The sequence below is a fragment of the Anopheles moucheti genome, chromosome 2, assembly GCF_943734755.1.
Source record: "Anopheles moucheti chromosome 2, idAnoMoucSN_F20_07, whole genome shotgun sequence".
Taxonomy (NCBI): Eukaryota; Metazoa; Arthropoda; class Insecta; order Diptera; family Culicidae; genus Anopheles; species Anopheles moucheti.
In genome coordinates, this window is record NC_069140.1 from 85,411,846 (window position 1) to 85,432,123 (window position 20,278).

At 43.0% G+C, this 20,278-nt stretch overlaps 1 protein-coding gene across 3 annotated transcripts in view; it reads right to left on the reverse strand.

Annotated features, from left to right (window-relative positions):
- The window catches only part of LOC128310734 (MOB kinase activator-like 2), a 102,886-nt gene that overhangs the window by 37,625 nt on the left and 44,983 nt on the right, over window positions 1-20,278 (reverse strand). The gene's annotated exons all lie outside the window — the stretch shown is intronic.

Sequence of the window (20,278 nt, forward strand, 5' to 3'; positions counted from 1 at the left end):
TTGCGTTTGGTGATGGGGATGGGAACGGTTCAAAAAATATGCGGGTTGGTCGGCAAACCCGCGAGGAAGTAGGCAATCAATCACGCGCCATTTTCCGCCAAGGGAAACATCTGAACGATCATCACAACGCCGTCCGTTGTCGTTCATATTTTTCATACACGTTATACCTAACAAACCCACAGTGGGCGTCAAAGCAACCAATGAAAATTACAATAAAATTCCCAACTGATGGAAACCCCAATGTAGACTAATAACTATTTATAGTTACATTGAAACAATTCACAATCATGGCATGCTTAATTGTAATATGGTTTTTTTTTATAGCAAAAATAAGTTCCAATCCCACTGTGCACTGTGGTTGCAATTTTCCGGTCGTGACTTAAAAAAGCACAACTAAAATAAATACACAGAAAAAGAACGATCGAGAACCAGTACCGTTCGTTCGTTCGTTCATGAATATTCAGCAAACTTTCCATCGCACAAAATACACGAAACGCTCACAAAACAGTACCGAGATAAGGTGGTGTACAAGCAAAAATTGTGTGCTGCATTGGAGAGGTGTACTATCGGGTAAGACCCCATCCATCATTTTCTTTTGAAAGGCATTACACCATCACGCTTCACGCTGAAACTAAGAATAACAATAAAGCACGTCATTTTCACCTAGTCTAGATTTTTCATGACCTAGAACGTTCTCCTTCACACACAGTGTTTGCCACAATATTAATCACACATCTTTTGTTAATAAAAATTCGCTTCTTTTAATGCTGTAACCTAATCATGGTTCAATATTCTAAAAGCATGCATGTTTTAACGAAAAAAAACAGGCCAAACACTGAACCGTTTTTAAATTCATTAGTCATATGTCACATGGCATGTCCGCGCGCAACCACGCTCACACTCCCGGTCCCACATGATGAATGAATTTCTCTGCTGTCGTCGATTTGACCTTCGCGAAAAGTGATTGTTCGTCTTTTCTGCACATTTTTCGGTCGCTGTTAAATGGTTTCCATTGCTATAAACCTTCTTCTGTTTTTATTTTCCTCACCATCATCACTTGTAAAAGACGAACCAACGACGAAAAAGCTACAACACACAAGCACACGCAGGTGTGACGCACAAGGTTCGAAGGTTTTGTTCATTCAAAAAATTAAACCATATAATCAACAGCTCATCATTATCGGTTCCATTCTTTCCCATTCCTGCCTAACTATCTGTGTGTGCGTGTGACTATTATTTCCGTTTTTTTTTTCTTGCCTCTAACAAAGTCATAATTGAAAAAGTCACGTCAGCAGCGGATGCGCTTTCACTTTTTGACACTTTATTTTTGGGGTGCCATACAGCGTGTATACGTGTGGTGTTATACGGTGCGAAAAAGCTGAATGTGTATCCATCAAAAATCCTCCACCGTTGACCATCGGTTCATTCATTCGCAGCTATTGTTCAAGCGGAAAAGGAGGTCGTGAACAAAAAGTCATCCTCGCCACCCGCCCCCCCCAAAAAAAAGGGTACGATGATAGAATGGATGAGAAACAATGAGCGAGATAAGACCCATTAAGATCTGTTCTCTTTGAGAAGGCATTCCATGGTGAACTAAAAAGCAGCGCAAAGGAATGCTGTTTTCTAATCACTTTTCTTTTGAAATTGTGACCGCTCGCAATCGTGCATGTTTTGATCAGCTTGAAAGCGATGTTGTTAGTTTAATTTTTTACACAAAAACCCCCTATAGAAATTCTTTTGTTTCCTAGTGATTAGACAATTTTAATCGATTTAAGCCTGCCTCAATAACTTTTCATGGTCGAAAAGCGATTCCGTATAGACGGGCCAGATTTTAATCCTACGTGGTGGATATTTATATCGAATTTTCGAACTAGATGTTAATTACATATTCCGCAGTGGGTGATTTATACAATTTAAACAGGTTCGGTTATCAGAGGTCTCTTTCAGTTCAGTGAAAACAACACAAATGGAAGCGTTCCAATTCCTTATCTGTTGAATAATATCACAGCTAATAGCACTACTAATCAATTTTATAGCACATCGAAAATTAATTCCTTGCACTGTTTCGCGATTGAGAATTTCTTCCGTGATTGTCGATTTGAGTTTTGAGATATTTGTGCTTGTCTCTCTCTCTCTCCAAATGTTCCGGCCATTTCTGATGTTACGCCAGTATTATAGGATACGTATTACTCAAATAGAGGTTGTTATACAGTGTGGTCGTTCCATGACACTTACCTAAAACGAAACAAAGAAAAAAGAACAAAATGTCAGTAAAAATATGTCAAATATATTCATTTCAAAATACCGAAAGAAACAACTTCACCACTTCCAATATGCAATGATATTTGATATGTTCTGCGCTTCAAAGAAATAAATTTTATAGAATCAACCAATTTCCGCACTTTCCGTTATCCGTCGATCCACGGTTCCGTTATGTGGTTTTGCCCAAAATCAACGCAGCATTAAAGCAGGAAGAACCGATGATGTACCGATGAAAATGGACAGGAAAAGGTAACACCACGCAGAGAAAAAAGGGGCGGAAATTGTAAAACGATCCACTTCCCAACAAACACACGCATACACACACCGAAAAGAAAAAGCGTTGTGTGCTGATCTCGCGCTCGAGCATCAAACGGCATTAAAGCATTGCGACAAAATGATCCTCTGCTCGTTCGCTCTCGGAATGATTGGATGCCGGGTAGGAATGTATAAAGCGACAGAAAAAAACAAGAACAGCGCACTAGACCTACCATCCATCAGCTGATCCGGCGCCCATCCAATGCGATTGTGTGTGACGGCAAATCAAACAATTACCAGCGATCGATAATTGGTGCAATCAACGTATAAGTCGATGTGCTATAATACTGCACTACAATAACCCTTAGCGGCACAGGGGTTAGTTTGAGTTGGGGAGAAAAAAAACAACAAGCCCAAATGTAATTTTATCACACACTTCCACCAGACACAAATTGTGTTTCAGTTAGTTACCGTAAATCATTAATAAAATCAACATGATGAATGTACGTGTTAGCGCTTTGCTCTCACAACACATTACCGGTGTACGATCAGCGATCTCCGCGTTGCCTCGAAGTAATCCACGAGATGGTCATGGTCAAAATGGAATCGATTACTAACGAGCCGAACCCGAAGCGAGATCGAACCATCTGGGAGAATGTGTGTATTCAGCATATTTCATCAGAATCATCGGTATCGAAACACTCTTTTCGTACCCTTCGGAACACCATAGGGATCTCGCCATCCAACCAACACACACCCTTTGGCTTAATTCATCTAACCCAGTTACGGAAAAAAACGGGCGCAACGAGAATGGGAAGAACCGGGCGGCCACAATAGCGGCCCCGAGAGCGTGGGGCAACTAAGGAGGTGGAAGAGTATAAATTGCAGCTTCATTAAATTTACAGTTAGCATGTAATTACGCCAATTAAGCGCGCAAGCCGTACTTTTTTCGACATTTGTGCCATTTAACGTTGGAAAATCGATGGCTGAAAGTTGGAAGAGTGGTGGGCATTACACTGTGGCTTTGATTGGGGGGAAGAAAAACACAAGGGAGGGAGGGGGTTAGTAAAAACGGAGGGAAAGGGTGCTCCTGCTTGTGGCTAAACTGTTGTGTATCGATTAATTTAAATTTCACTTTGATCTGTTTACACTCATCCGGTTGAGTACTGTAAGATATGTGTGGTTTACGAAGTGACATATCGTTTCTTAGTGTCTTGAATGGTTCTGCCATAAAAGCGTAGACTTACTAACCAACTAAGTGCAGGCAGTGTCCGAGATACGCTATTATAGCGGACCGCTATAAGCCGAGAAAAATCCGCGTAAGTCGAATCCTGGTGCAATTTCGTTTATACTTCAAAGTCACAGAGTCGACTTCCTTCTCTGGACTTATTTTTTTTCACCGAATCAGGCGATTTTAAGAAAGAATACATTAGAATAAGTTAGAAAGAAATGTTTTGTGTGACAAAAAACGTTATTTTCGACCAATTTTCATCTTTTTGCTTCGATTTTGTGCTATAAACTAGCTCAGCTGTCAAATTTTCAAAAACCGCATATCTCCGAATCCGCGTATAAGAGGAACCGCGTATCTCGGGGACTGCCTGTACACTAAAGATGCGGATGAAAGTGTTGAGTTGCATACAAGTGTCACGACAGACAGCTGCACAATATTTATGCACTAGTTGTATAATCAAAAGCCCTGTGATTCCTCTTTCTAATTAAAACCCTCAATTAACTGTTGCTGCTAAAACACTTCATTTCGCAAACAAATCTTTCTTGATTTGTAACATTAAAAACAGAACAACAAAAAAACACTAAGCTATTAATTATTCAACCCCATTACTTTTTAACTATCGTTTATTTCTTTTCCCAAAGGGGTCGTATACTTTTTTGCTTGCCAAAATCGCGCAACTATTATTAACATGCAAACAGCGTGTGTATACATATAGCGCCCCGGCCACACTGCAAACACGGACAAACCGGCAGGAAGTCAACAATGAGAAGAAAAAAAATTAAATTAAAAGTAATTCCCAATGATCATGTTTTTTGCTCGGGCGCAGTCCATTTTCTCTCACCATTCCCAAAGTCCCAAAGCTGCCCATCAAAGCCGTATACCGGAAGCTATGCACTGAGCGGTGAGCGGCATCATCGCCCCAAAAGCTAGACATGCTGTATTACTTAAAATTAACGCTCCGTGTACGGTGGTACGTTTTGTTTTACTTTAGCGCAGTGTTTCGCCTTCTTTCGCAAAGCAATTTTAAGCACCTTTTGCAGGCATTTTGTTTTCATTTTTGGGCGATTTTTTTGGTTTCATTTCCCTCGACGGCAACAATGTGAGGTGAGGGCTTCCATGTTTTTTTTTTACGCAAACATACGCACACACACGCGCTCAATAGAACTTGGCTGCCAGACGTACCAGACGGGGAAGGAACACACGGGAAAAAAGGGAAAATTGGTGCAAGTTCCTATTGAACTTTTAACCCCATTTCTAGGATGTAATTATGGCTGTTGCTTGCGAAAAATCGCAACACCATGGCACTGAAAGAAAATGAGTGTTGATGGTGGCCAGCCGGTGCACCAAACATTAACAAGAAAGAAATTAGCAAAAAAAAAAGGTCACGTGATGATAACGATCATAATCAGCAGATAATGAAGTTGGCACACATAAAAAGTGAGGGGTAAACCGATGCTTACCGCTTAGACGACCGATATCATGCAGAATCACCAAAGGTTGGTACCATCTGGAATGTGTCTGCGCTGCTCTAGAAGGTCAAAGATATTAGCGTGGTAATTTGGGTTTATTTTAATCTATATTTAAATTAACCCTCAATACTGTTGCACTCATCCACCAGCGCGAGTTGGGCTCGGTGGTGCACAAGTGTAGCGACGAAACGGGCCGTTTTGTTTGTATGTTGATGTTTACCAAAACATTTTCTCGTTGCTTGCAGTTGTTGGATTGTTTTCAAATCCGCGCGATACCGCGTGCGCCACTAGGCGGCAATGCAAATGACCTTCAGACGTAATGTCGACATCAGAATATCAATAACATCGTTGCAATTAATTTAAAACTGCGTAGAAAAATAAACATCAGAACGTAAGATGCGGTGTAGTTTTAAACACATTCTTACATCTTCAACGTGTGAACTATTAATCCAACTGTCATCAGATTTTGGGAAACTGTTTAAACGTATGCTTATGTTGCCTTTAACACAAGCTGGAAAAGGAAATCACGAGACAAACTATTTCGTCTCCACATCGCTGCATTTATTTCCTTTGCTTGACATTTCCGCATTTTGCTCGACATTCATCTAAATGAACAAAGCGTCGACTCAAAGCGCCCGCAAGTAATTGGATCGTAACGGTGAAACTAACACTCTCCAGCTGTGTTTCACTGCACGAAATCACGTTTGGAAAGCACGTGCCGAAACAGCAACTCTCCCACCACCCCTCACCATCGCGAGGAACCAAACGCGATGACTAATTCGAACTCGATCCGGCGTGCGTAAACAAATCAATCATAATGACACTTAGCCAAACGGTGCGTAACTTAACCTTCGTCTGCGTAAGCGACAGGTTAGAGTGAGGAGAAACCGCCGAATAAGGGGCTCGCTTGTTCCACAATGCAATCTCTTTTAATTTCATCACTCATTCTCTGTCTGGACACTACGCTGCTGGGAGTGCAAATTAATTCGCTGCATGCTTCACAACATAAACCCAAAAGCCATTCCTAATTTAATTACCTTCCAGGTGCGGACACTCCAATGTTCAAGAAAAACGCAATGCCTATTGAGGCGTAACATCAAGATCAGTACAAAACAACTCGCGCAGAAAAAATCAAAGATAACGTAACGAATCGATGACGAAACCAAACGAACTGGGTGTGATGAAAATTAATAGCCCAATATTCCTTTCACAGTTTAGTGTTCGATGTCTTTCTAAAATTTCATTGACCTCGCCTGGAACAGCATATCACATGTCAGGGGTGCCTCTGGCAATAAGTCCTGAAGCTACGATAGAATTACTCATTCCGGGAGTGTTTGGACACCGCAGAGCGTATTCTTGCGCAGGAACCAACGTAAACGTGCAGGCATACCTAGCTGACATGCGTTTATCATCGTGTCCACACACAGCACACCTCCGATTTCTACAACACGCTTGAAGGGTGTACAAACCGATTACCACTGCCGGCATTAACTTAGAAGCAACCTTGACATTAGAATCAGGTTAGCGGTGATTCGTTGCAACGATTCGTCGCGAGTGAGTGTCGTGAGGAGATATAAAAACAGCAAACCAGTATCAATTACTGGCCTACAGCTGAAGAGCGTTGGGACACGGGAGGTTTGCCGCCGGCAAGCATACGTGGAGTGCTTGAGAGTTCTAGAGAAGGAAGCAAACCTTCAACCACTCCGTGACGATGGAGGTAGTACACACCACCCCGAAAAGTTAAATCTGAACGTCCGACGGGTGGTCACCGTCGAGTTACCTTGGCCGTTTGAAACTCGTTTGAAACTGAGCAACGCACGAGATGTCGTCCACCACGTGGCGGAAAGCGGAGGAATGCTAGGCGGATCTGTCTACACTTAATCTTTTTTGTCCAGTCCAATTTTACGATGGGGTGACCTGTCAACAGTGCTCCAACGGGGTTCGAAAGAAACATGTGCAATTTCAACACCAACAACATTCCCTGTTCGTCTCATTGCCAAAATTCGGTAAACGCATGTAGCTGAGCGATTTTACAACCATCGAAAAGACGGGTTCCCAATGCTGAATGTGAATGCTTAAATTTCGTTTGACAACTGGCGTGAAACAACTGGCAGATAAGGTTCGCGAGAGGTGCTGAAAAGTTCACTACCCGTACTGCTCTCTCGCTCTAGGGTTCCTTCTTTCACAAGCGTCACCCCTTTGCAACAGCGCAACGATGGTTACATGTATGAGTAGGTCAAATAACGACCAATTCCGACACGGAGACGATGGTTTCGCGCCACCACATGTGAGTAGGTTCCGTGTGTCGCGGTCACTAGGCAAGTAGTAAAGCCGATTGCAACATCAGTTGACAGCCCTGCCCGGCTGCTGCTGCTACGTACGAGATGAGATGCGAACAACCGGCGCGTGCAACGGGCACAAAGGCGGCCAAGCATGCAACCGCATCATCATCATCATCATCATCATCATCATCATCATCACCGTTACCATCAGCTGTGGACCTAAATTAAACTCAAGTCAAACCGGTCAGCTGTCAGTGTGATAGAGCGTGATGTGCCTCTGTGTTCGCGACACATAACCCCCCAGCACTAGCTGCCGGTAAAAATGACAGCTTTAATAATGTCAATCGGTAGTCGGCTGCTGACACACTGCTGAGGAGGTTCCACTGATAGGATGCACCGAGAAACGCAACAATTTTTTAGTCATTTCCATTCGTCTAATCGGTATTATTGGGAAGCTTTCAGCGAAAAACGAGACCGGACGAATAGCAGTGTCGGTTACGCGGTTGCTCATCATCAACACATCTGATCTGGGTTCAAATCTCTGCTGGACCCATGTTTTTCTATATGCGAGGTTTCTCTAATCTGCTGGAGGATGGTTGAAGGTAATTCGCGGAAGGCCACGAAAACACCATCAACGGAGTTCTACGATAGATACGATTGCGATCCATTAAGTAGACTGATATATCGTTTTCTGTCCTACGTCACTTCAAAGGTCTCACAAATCACACCTCTCAGAGCCCTACAAAAGTGCTGCTGCGAAACGAATTTTGCAATTGCTTGGCGACGAATAACAATTATCGAAACCCAGTTACCGAGAGTGGTGTATGCACTCCTTCCTTTTTATGTATGCAAGCAAGTTTCAGGGTCAGCCACGTTATTCCCTTGAACTAGTGTGTACTCAGGAGATTCGGCGTCACTTACATTAGCAACCCCTGCGACGAACTTCACTACTGGCAGCACAACTAGGCAAGAGTGGGTGTTTCTAATCGTGCGACAAACAAACAACAGTGCAAAACTGGTGGTGGCCCCGCCGCGTAGGTGGCGGATGTGTGTCTCCTTGCTACGGTACCGGTTGATCCGTGCTGCAATAATCGTGGATAAATCAACATTCATCCTGGAGGGGATGCCACTGTGCCTACGCTAAATGTCGTATCTCGACGAAACCGTCTCAGTGGCCATTGGAAAACCTTGAAACCGCGATGTTCATCATCAGTGAGAGTGTCTAATGCTCCCTTACATCTCTGTTATTTGCTATTTGCTGTTGATCACCTTCGGTTGTCTCCAGGGATACGCTACAGCTTCAGGTGAGATACGTGGACAAGTTGAAATTCGAAAGACATTATTGATTCTTTATAAATGGATGACTAGGCAGTAGATTGTTACCACAGCAATTAATCATCGTTCAACATCATTAAGACACCACAATCTTATTGATACGTAACCATTAAATGGTTACAACCACTTGCAAAAAATAGAGCAACTTTTTAATTCTTTTAAATGCGTTAAACTTTAAAGCACCTTAGAGTAATTCCAACCATTCAAAGAATCATCTTCTCTTTGAAGTTTCAGTTGATTTATTCACACTTCAGCAATTTATTCACATCTCAATCATCCTTTTGAATTCACGCGCGGATGGATTGTGCCCGCTCACACGACGGAGCTGTAAAAGTACGATGAGCTTGAAATGGTACGGGTGTTGTAAGCTTTTGAGGTTCAAAAAAACTGTTATTCACTTGACATTTAGATGGTGAACGTGAATCGTTTACAATCGACAAGTTGTATTGATGCAAATGAGACAAAGTGCCGTTGAGCATTGCAGGTATCGCTGCTTTCTGATGCAGATCAAAGCAATGTCAACGGTAACCGGGCAATAAAGATCAGCAATAATTACGCGTTTGATGCAAAACTTGCCTTTCTCTCTCTCGGATATTTATATATTTTGTTCCGCGTGTTCTCATACCGGCTGGAAATGGAAAAAAAAAACATTTCTCTAGGAAACAACAAACTGTTTCCTCTAATCCATCCATTACCGAATGGAAAGTTTCGTTCCGGAACAATGGCATGACTGACGTTTTTTGGGGTAAATATTTGATCCTCGAACCTTCCCCATGTTGTGTTCAGAATCAAAAGCCAACGCTTCCTTTTTTTCCCCCCCCGCCCCCATCACCTTCAAACATCCGCCTGTTCCCATCCAAGAAGCGAACCTTGAAAGATTAATCCAAAATTTGTTGCACTCTGTCGCCCACTGTGTGTTTTATTTTCGCCCTTCCACTGGGTAACACTCACCAAAAACAAAAAGTCTTCCACGTCTTTTGAAGGTATTGAATCACAAAGAATGGTATTTACATTTTCTTTTCCTGCTTTTCCCGGCTGGCATCCTCTCGAAACGTCACCTTGCCCGTTGAAGATGTTGCGCATCCTCACCTTTCGCGGTAGCGCACTACGGTTCCACCACCTTTTATGCTACATTCCTTCGCCCCGAAGGTACGGCGAGCAAGCGGATGCACCAATATTTGCACAGTATCCGTTTGCTTTCATGATGTTCTTGGAAGAATCCCATTCCCGAAACCCGTCGCGTCTTCCCGGTGTCGGATGTTGGCACAAGCTTACCGCCACGATACACACACACAACGCGGGTTTACCTTCGGGAAGAGGGCGAGAAGGCTTTACATTGTAAAAAAGCCCTCCCGTCGTCTTACATCATACACAGCATCATTCTGGCAAGTTTTTTGAACCCACCCATTTGTGTCGACCGTTCCCGCCATTCATCCTTTTTTTTCTGTTGTTGTTCAGCGTTTTTGAGGAACGGCAAAATTCCGACAAAAGCAGGATGTGATCGAGTGATGATGACAGTGTCGGTTGCCTTTTACGTTTTGGTAAGGCGGGATATGTAAGGGGTTTTTTTCCATTATTTACAAAAGCAAACGAAATTGAAAAGCAAAAACGGAACTGCAAAAAGTTTTTACATTAATTATTTCTTACGTCCTGTTGGGAAGAAAACGTTCAAAATATTTCGTGTAATTTTAAGAAGTTTTAAAAAAATTCTTAATACAATTCAATACTAATATTGCTAATTTGATCCCTGTTTGTGCATATGACGAACCTTGTTAAAACGTGTGTAAGGCTTAAAGGATTATCGTTATGTCGCTAATATCAGCTGTAAAGAAAAGAAAACCGTTTCTGTACGATAAGGCAACAAAAGCTTGCCTCGTATCAATCTGTTCAGCAATCTGCTGCCACAGCATGTGGCAGCGCGACGTACAGAAGGCTACAGGAAGTAGGCTAGAAGCCACCGCAAAATCCTTCCCCCCGGCTGCACCGGAACACTGTTGCAAAATAGTTTTGCATTGCTTTTGTCGTCCCTAAGCGAAACCAACCAACCCTTGCCAATGCCTATTCCCTTAAAGCAGCAAAAGAAAACGAATTAACGCGCTTCGTGACCATTCGCAGTGTGGCACAATTTGTATCAATCTCCGTGCAACGCGGCACGGGGTACAGACGAAAGAAAGCGTAGCGCGCGTGCGGTCAAATCATAACAATAGCTTCCGTCCCCGCCGTGAGTTGGTGAGGAAAAACAACGGCACGACCTTTATAAAACTAGCCACCATACCCCAGGGGGGACAAGGGTGTTGTGTGGTGTTCCTTCAACGCTTCCTTCAACAACGCCAACCTCTGCCAAAGTTGCATTGTGCGAGAAAAAAAAAGCAAACCACTGCACAGTTTTGCAACGGGGGTTAACACATGCGCGCATTATGCAAACGAATGAAGGAAAAACGGTTCGCGTAACCGCGATGACCGTGCAGAAATGGAGAAGAAGCCGTGCTTTCTACAAATGAATCATAATGCAGATTTCCCATGACCTGGTGCGGGATAAGGGTCTGACCGCTTGGTGGAAGGTTATCAGATGCATTTCTCCCGGAACCCAGGATTGCATTAAGATCCGGCCAAGGACACAACAATTGCAATTCATTAGTTTTGCTGTGTAAGCCCGTAATTAATTCAACACGACCAAGAAGCAAACGTACTTCAAAACGAGAGCGCCATACTTTTGTTTGAAAACTTACTGCGGAATTCGCCCCTTTCTCGTGCGCATGGTGGTGATAATGATTTACAATAATACTACTATCGAAATAATTCGAATGTGCAGTAAAACGATGAATTTAACCATAATCGTTTGCGTTTAAACATTCTTTGCGGATGAATATTGTCGTTATCCCGCATCATTGTCGTATGTTCAGCGACCGCGACACAGCTTTCATTCTTCAAAGCCACGCGCCGCAAAACAATCTTCTCCACCAGCGAGGACAAAGACATTTTCCCCTTTACTTAGCGCTAAATCCTCTCAGGCAGAACGCAATCACGGTTCCAGCTGGTGATGGTGATGGTGCACGTTCTTCTCCCGCACAATGCAGCAGCAGCAGCAAACGGGAAGTGATTCCGTTGGTAAACAAAACAATTAACCTTCACGCGCAACGCTCTCTCTCTCTCCGTATATGCTTGCCTGACTGTATTATATGGCATCTTCGCGTCCACAAAGCATCACCGCACATTGTGGGACAGCTGTGGGGGACACTTTCTACCCAAAAGCTTGCCACGATTTATCTGTATCCGATGATGACTCTGATTCCGATTCGAGCGAAAGGAATAGACCATTACAAGGGAACTGCTTCGTGTTTTGCAATACGATAGTGCAACAATGAACCTAATCCACATCGATTGTCCCCATGATGCACGGCACGTTTAGCCTCGTTCCGGATAAAACAAAGTTGGCGACCATGCCTCCAAGTACGGGCGGTCCACTCCATTAACCCGTTTGTGTGCGTCTTTGCGACTCGCCCTAGTTTCTGGTTCCTTTGGTTGCGCGCTGTGTGCACTGGAACAACTCCCTGCGAAAAACAATACCGATCCCGGTGTACCCCGGCAACACGTCCGAGTGGCTACTCGTACCCACATTGACGCTCTGCTCAGTGGCTGGAACAGTAACCGGTTCCGGTTTTCGAGTGCGCACTGCCTACGTACACACCAAAACCTCCGCTCCGCGCGGATACGGGCCGCGGTCGTGTGCGCACGCGATCGCAAATCAACGAAGCACGCGCACCCACAGAACAGAACGGATACGGCGCGGTGCGAACGCTAGAACGAATGATCGAGGTGATCGTGGTTTGTACAGCACACACGGAACCCAGCCCAGATCAAGTAACTTGCATGTGCGAAAAACACATGTGACAGTTTTGTACACGGTGTAGCGCCTTTGGCTGGTAGGACGTCTAGGAACTGGTCTACGGCGAGATACGGTTCTTGCACCGTAGTACACAGCTACGGGAGGAGTTGTAATTGAAGGTCTCGGATAGCAAACTAGTTCCTTTTCCCGGGTAGAACGCAACGTTGAACCACCGACTGGGTGACAATTATAATCGCTCTGCTAAGCGTGTAGTACCGAGCACGCTGTTGGATGTACTTTATGTACGGCAGCTCCATCCGTTGAGCAAGTTGCTTCAAATATAAACCCGCAGGGGTGTTGATATTTCCTCATGTTTCGTTTGTTGAACACTTACCTAAAAATAGAAAAAAGAAGGAAAAACAGAATTAGACTCAAGTCAAGTACAGATTACGCATTGAATTGTTTAATTATTAATATAATAATAAGACGTAAAGGAGTACCACTTAGTAGTTCTTATTGGGACATTTAATGGTTTGCTTCTCAGAGGTAGGGAGGTTGCTATCAAATACATCCTTGACATTGATATTGATTGGGCGAAGGCTTAATCATCCTTGTCTAATGTATATTATTCGTCACTTAAATCTCGCAGCACTCATTTTGTTGGTGGCAATTGAATAAAACACTACGAAACTATGGTATTGTGGCTCTGGTTGTCGTTGTTCTTCATTTCAACCACCGTAGCAAGCGAACATCCTGGTAAGTGTGTAGCACCTCCCAACAACAGAACCGCTGTACGAGAAATGTGTTCCAACGGTGACCGGACCACCGAATGGCACATGTACCCGGTTGATTTCGAACCCACCGAAGTATCCGGAGCACGAAACGATATGCTCTTTCACATCGGTGGCGTCAACTGGCGCTGTCTGGATCTTGTGGTGCGATGCATCACTCGGACGCAACTGCAGCTGACGTTGCGCTGCAAACATGTCCGTGCGGTGTATACGGTGCAGTTGAGCAAAACCAACGTACATCTATGCAAAGGTGCTGATTTATGCTACGATATACAGTTAGAGTTGCGTCCCGGTGTAAACGTATCACGATCCGCTAGGTGTCTATTGCGGCATCCCGGCTATGAACTCTATGGCCACGCGTCACGGCTACTGTTTGTGCAAAAGTGTCAAAACATAGTGCGGAAGAGTAGCTACAACTACGGATACTGGCTGTTCATATCGCAGGATGATAGTGACACATCGGAAGCTAGACGATCGTTGCAAGCGTTGCTGAAGCACTATCCATACCTGCGAATGCCCAGCTGGACCACGGCATTCGCCAACAAGGATGCATGCAAGTGTGAGTCCTTCGACAGTTTCATCGTACGGCAGATGCAATGCAACGCTCCAATGTACAATCAGTTTGAGGAAAATGGCGCCAATACGGATTTACGAAAGCCAAAGGGATTACGTCTGGTAAACATCAAAAACATACACATTGTTATTCCATTCATCGTAGTTTATGTTATTGAAGGTGTAATAGTGATTAATGGCATATTGTTTTGTGGGTATATAATAGTGATGTATAATAACGTCGCAATTGAGGTATAGATAGTCGTTACAATACACAATAATATCAGGACTTTGGGACAATAAACAACTGACAAATTCTCGCCGTATAACACGATCGATAATACTCATTGTAATTGCTCGGAATAGACCTAAATTTATTAAATATAAATTTATTTATAAATTTATAAAAAATACACTCACAAATATTGTGTTCAACTCCTCACACTAAAGCGCTAGCAGACTAGCTTATAGTTCTCATTTTTTCATGAGAACCTTACATTAGAAAATTGATCCCAACATCAAATTCTCCGAGACGCAAAAGTCAAAGTACTCTTTCGCCTCTGGCCATGTGCCATACGAATTCCCACAGCATTAAGTTTGCAAAAGCAAACTTCACAGACTTCGGAGAAAAAGAAAATCATGCGCCGCAATAATAAATGCTGATCGTTCTCATTACTGCGATCTGCAATGCTTCGCTTTCTCACATCGATCGATCGAGTGTAAGAATCAATAAACTTAAAGCAGCGTGGAAACTACTTCGTCAGCAATGGGTGCACGCTGTTCCAGGGCGAATGAGTTTGCTGCGTTACGACGGTTTCGCTATGGTTCTTGCGTTACGAGTCTTCGTGGAATGTCTGGAAGATCGTCGATCGTTCGTTACACAGTTTATGCTTTTACAATTCTAATATTAACCATTTCTTGTGGTATTTGTTCTACTCTTCCCTAACGATATGAAGGGCAATTGCGGATGCTCCTCAGATTAATAATTGACATGAATAAATGTAAAAGACACCCTTTTGCTCGACAACATTCCCAACAAATAAAAAACGCAGAGCAATTGTTTTCATTGAAGAGAAAAAAAGCTCCAAATAAAATGTACATTGCACCAAATATACAGCCAAGCACTGCTGAAAATATTAACATCAATAAGCTTCACTGTCCATTTGTCAGCTGTCGGAGGACGGCTGTGTGCAGTGTCTCTTTGATGTAGCCACACCGGTAACGGGAACCCAGGAAAATGAACTGAGAAAATTCAGCCCATTTGCTGCTGTTCCCCTCATTAGTGCGCGACCGACTCTGTGTACGAGCAGCTGCCGATCTACACCGGTGCGTTTCACCCAACAGCAAACGGGGGAAAAATAAAATCGGGACGCTCAAAGCCGGTTCCGGAAGAAGGTTGAGGGGGCCGTGTCGGTGGAAAATGACATTACGATGATGCGCGCAACGTGTTCCACCAGAGACCGCCAGCTGGAATAGAAAGAGATTATCGCACACGGCACACGATCGCGGAAAAGTCTCTCGACCGTAAAACGCTTCCCACAAAGAAAAAAAAAACCCCCGGTGGAGATCTGGGCGAGATCTTTGTCTTTAACTTTTCAATTGAAGTGAAGCTTGAAGAGAAAGTTATAACGGTGGAGGCGGAATGTATCTTAAGCTCCGCCCGGGCTTTAGGTGTACTGTCGATTGATTCGAGACAGTTTTTTTTCTGTTTGCTGTGTGTAAGAAACAAACAAATATTTCACTTGAAGCAAAGGGGTTGTTTCCGATCGCTGGAAGTGGCTAAAAAATAGCAGAAAAATCAGCGAAATAGATTTGTTCTATTCCCTCTCTCTTTCTCATTCATCTGAGATGCATAAAAACGTGGATGGAATCGTTCAGCTTAGAAGCAGAAGAATTTAGATCGTGGGATGATTTCAATCGACCGAACCAAGATCGAGTAGGGATCGAGAAATGAAGAAATGAAAAGCCCCAGGTGTATGCTTTCATGTACCGCAGCGTGGAAAATTAGGATGTAATATTAGTTGGTGTATGTCGAATTGGAAACAGTTTAAAGTAGAAAATGTATTTCACACGGTACGATTTGACATTTCGTACTGAAAAGCAAGCCTCGTTACAGATAAGAAAACGTGTTCCAGTGCTGATTATAGCTTCGAACGCATGGAAGGTTAAAAGGATTCCATCTTATTAGTATAAAGCAGGGGTCGGCACACCTTTCACGAATAGGCTCAGACAATAGAAACAACTTTGAAGCTGCGGGCCAGACATTCCAAACGACTTTTGAGACAAATCGAACTTCTTATAATTCTTTTCAAACTTTATGGGATCTGCTGGTCCTTTAAAAATTATGATTGCAAACTGTTCGCAGTGCATTTTTGTTTTGTAATTTTTTTGCATTTCATTCAACTGTAACTTGGCATAAAATATTTAAAATACCTACGGATTGTGAAAAAAAAACGTTGCTTTTAAGTTGGATTTTGAAATCATAAGGTGCCGAGCGACGAGACCTGACAAAGCGCTGATAAATTTGTCAAAACGGAGCTTTTGTCATTTTTTGTGAGCTTTTGTCAAACTTCATTTTGTAGAAAATCCACGACAAAAAGTTGACAAAAAAATTATTTTTTATCGGAAAATTATATTTTATTTTGCATTTAAAGTACATAAGCTTGATTTTTGAATGTGCTATAATTTATATTTTATCATTATTCCTCAAATCTCTTAATATTTGCACAAAAAATAAAAATATGAAATCTGTTATTTTTTGGTAACAACTGTCGAAAGCTGCTTCGATCATGTGGATATTCTGTCAAAGAGTACAATTGTGTGCGCGGCAACGGTACAGTGTTTTTTCGCAGTTGACAAGCTAATTTTGACACTTGACAAATTTGTCAACATTTTGTCAACTCTCGTGGTCCTGCACCTATTGACAAGACTCTGCCATCCTCGAGTCCTGTCACATGGTTATCGATATTCGTTACATTATGAACATCCGGATTCGATTTGTGCGATTAACTCTTAAACATAACTGCCTTTATAACTTCTGGACTTCGCGTTGAAGCAACTTTAGTAAGTTTTTAGACCAACTATGAATTAATTGAATGGAAAAAGATGACCAGTTTTGTTAAAAAATGTAGACAAATTTGGCACAGCAGTTGTCAATGATCAATCAATAATCCATTGTTAGTATCATGATGAAGAGATTTTGTGTTGTTTGTGAGGTCTTTCAAAATTATCTACTGCCTGCCGGAATTTGGAACGCGGGCCGCGCTTTGCCGACCCCTGGGGTCTAGAGATTCATACAGCAAAGACATATTCATAAGGCCATCTGATGCTTTTAAAACTCTATTATGGTTGGATTGTAACCTTTAATGGTTTGCTTCGGTGCATTAGTCGGTGGAATTGGTATTGATTGGTTGAATTCTAAATCATCCAGAGCCTTACATATATATTGTGCGTCCCCTAAAACCACCAGTACTCACTTGGTTAGTGGCTATCCGTCGAATAAAATCGCTACACGTTGACAAAAGTCATGCTCTGGGTATGGTTTTCGCTGCTTTACACCCCGGTCACTGTGGCAATCGACAGTTTTGAAATGTGTAAAGGACCTCCTCCCAACAGAACCACGATACGAGAAATGTGTTCCAGCGGTAATCAGACCACCGAATGGCACATGTACCCGGTGGATTACGAAATATACGGCGCCAAATTCGATACGTTCTTTCGCATCGGTGGCGTCAACTGGCGCTGTTTGGATCTTGTGGTGCGATGCATCACTCAGACGCAACTGCAGCTGACGTTGCGCTGTCAACAAGTCCGTGCGGTGTACAGGGTGGATTTGATAAACTACAATTATACATACTTCGACAATGAACGCTGCTGGGATATCACGCTGGAGCTGCGTTCGGGTATGAACGTATCGCAGAGCGGTATGTGTTTATTGCGCCACTCGGGCTATGAAATCTGGAGCTACGCATCGCGTGTACTGTTTCTGCAAAAGTGCACTAATTTCGTAAAGAAGCAAGGCTCCACCAACGGGTACTGGCTCTTTATTACGCAGGACGATAGTGGCACATCCGAAACCCGACGAGCGTTGCAAGCGTTACTAAAGCACTATCCATACCTGCGGCTGCACAGCTGGATGACAGGATTCGCCAACAAGGATGCATGCAAGTGTGACTCCTTCGATAGCTTTATCATACGTCAGATGGAATGCAATACACCAATGTACGATTGGTTCCAGGAGGAATATCTGAATACCGCTCGCCGAAAGGAACAGGGATTACGTAGGGTAAACATCAAAAGCGTAAGCATGATTATTCCCAATATCTTAGTATATATTGTTTTAGGTGTGATAGTGATAAAAGGTATGCTGTTTTGTGCGTATATATTGATGCAAGGTAATGCTGGAATTATAATATAATTAATTGGATATAAATGAAACAGAAGGAAGTCGATCTTCACACAATAGGAACAGAACGTTTGGGACATACTCTCGTATTCAAATACTGATTACCCCTGCTTGGGTGCATATAGAGAAGAGATATTAGTGTCACACAAGAAAAAAATAGAACGAGTCTTTGATGAATGTCTTAGAATGTCTTACAAGCAACAAGCAAAGTGATCGGGATATGCGTGGCACAGTTTTATCTATGGAGCTTTAGTCTGACCCATGCCTCTGTGTCTAGACATTTGATCTTATACATCCAATGATCGTGGATCGAAACTAGTCTGGATCACCTCCGATGTTTCTCCGCTATAAATAAATAAGACAGCCATCTAGACAGGGATCTAGACAGTCTAGGTTGTGAAATATCTTCACAATAAGTACTGGTTGTGATATCAGGACGATTCTCGTGAAAGGAACCTCGCAGGTAGGTTTGCAACTCTATGTTCATTACATCTTACAACACCATTACCTAAAAGAGTTCTTTTAGTTAATCCTATAATTACATCGAACAGTAGATCACTTTGTAAAATAATTAATCTAATTCGTTCGACGTCATATTCCATAAAATTCAGCACCGTTTATCTGGGCTTATTGGGATTCGTCGAATGAGCAGTTGTCAGATTGGTTAGCACTTGCAGAATATTATTCACTAATAAATCAGTTCAGACTTGCCAGACTCCAGTGGGCTGATCATGTCATGAGAATGACACCGAACGACCCAGCTTGTAAAGTCCTTTTAGGTCGTTCACATGGAGAGAGGAGCCGTGTTTGGCCCAAATTGAGATGGAGTGATGACGTTGATGCGTTCGTCAGTAATTTTTTCTCTAGTTCCGGGCTGACGACGAGACTCGACCGTGTGCGGTTTAGAGCACTCCTGCAGCAAAGTAAAACCCCGTTGGAAAATCAGTGGGAAAATTGTTTTTACTGATAATTCAGCTTAAGCTCAGGTCATTAACATAACAGCACGCGAGCATTCCCAGAATCTGTAATGTTTCACACAATTTAATAACAAAATCAATAATGAAGTAATCATAATATGACGTAAACATATACCACTTAATAGTTCCTCGTATCCTGTGGACACTATTTCTCAATTCTGGAAAATACAGAAGTCTTGGAGGTTGGGACTTGCAATGGATTGCTGCTAAGTGGGGTTACTGTCAAAGACATCATTAGCCGATGGAATTGGTATTGATATTGGTTGAATTCTAAATTGTCCTAGCTTATATGTCGTTCATTACTCTAATCCCTTCATTAATCATTTTGTCAGTGGCTATCCGTCGAATAAAACACTAGCATCGCTACACTTTGACAAAAGACATGCTCTGGGTTTGGTTGCTGCAGTTTTGCATCACAGTCATTGTGGCAACCGAAAGTGCTGGAAAGTGTAAAGGACCTCCTACCAACAGAACCACGATACGAGAAATGTGTTCCAGCGGTAATCAGACCACCGAATGGCACATGTACCCGGTTGACTTCGAACCCTACGAAGTATCCGGATCACGCACCGCTACGTTCTTTCGCATCGGTGGCGTCAACTGGCGCTGTCTGGATCTTGTGGTGCGATGCATCACTCGGACGCAACTGCAGCTGACACTGCGCTGCCAACATGTCCGTGCGGTGTATACGGTGCATTTGATAAAGTACAATAGTACGTACTCCTATGGTGAACGTTGCTGTGAAATTCAGCTGGAGTTGCGTTCGGGAGTGAATGTATCACAAAGCGATACATTCACACCGGAAATGTGCTTATTACGGCACCGTGCTTATGAGCTTTGGGGCTACGCATCACGGCTACTGTTTGTGCAAAAGTGTCAAAACAAAATTCGGA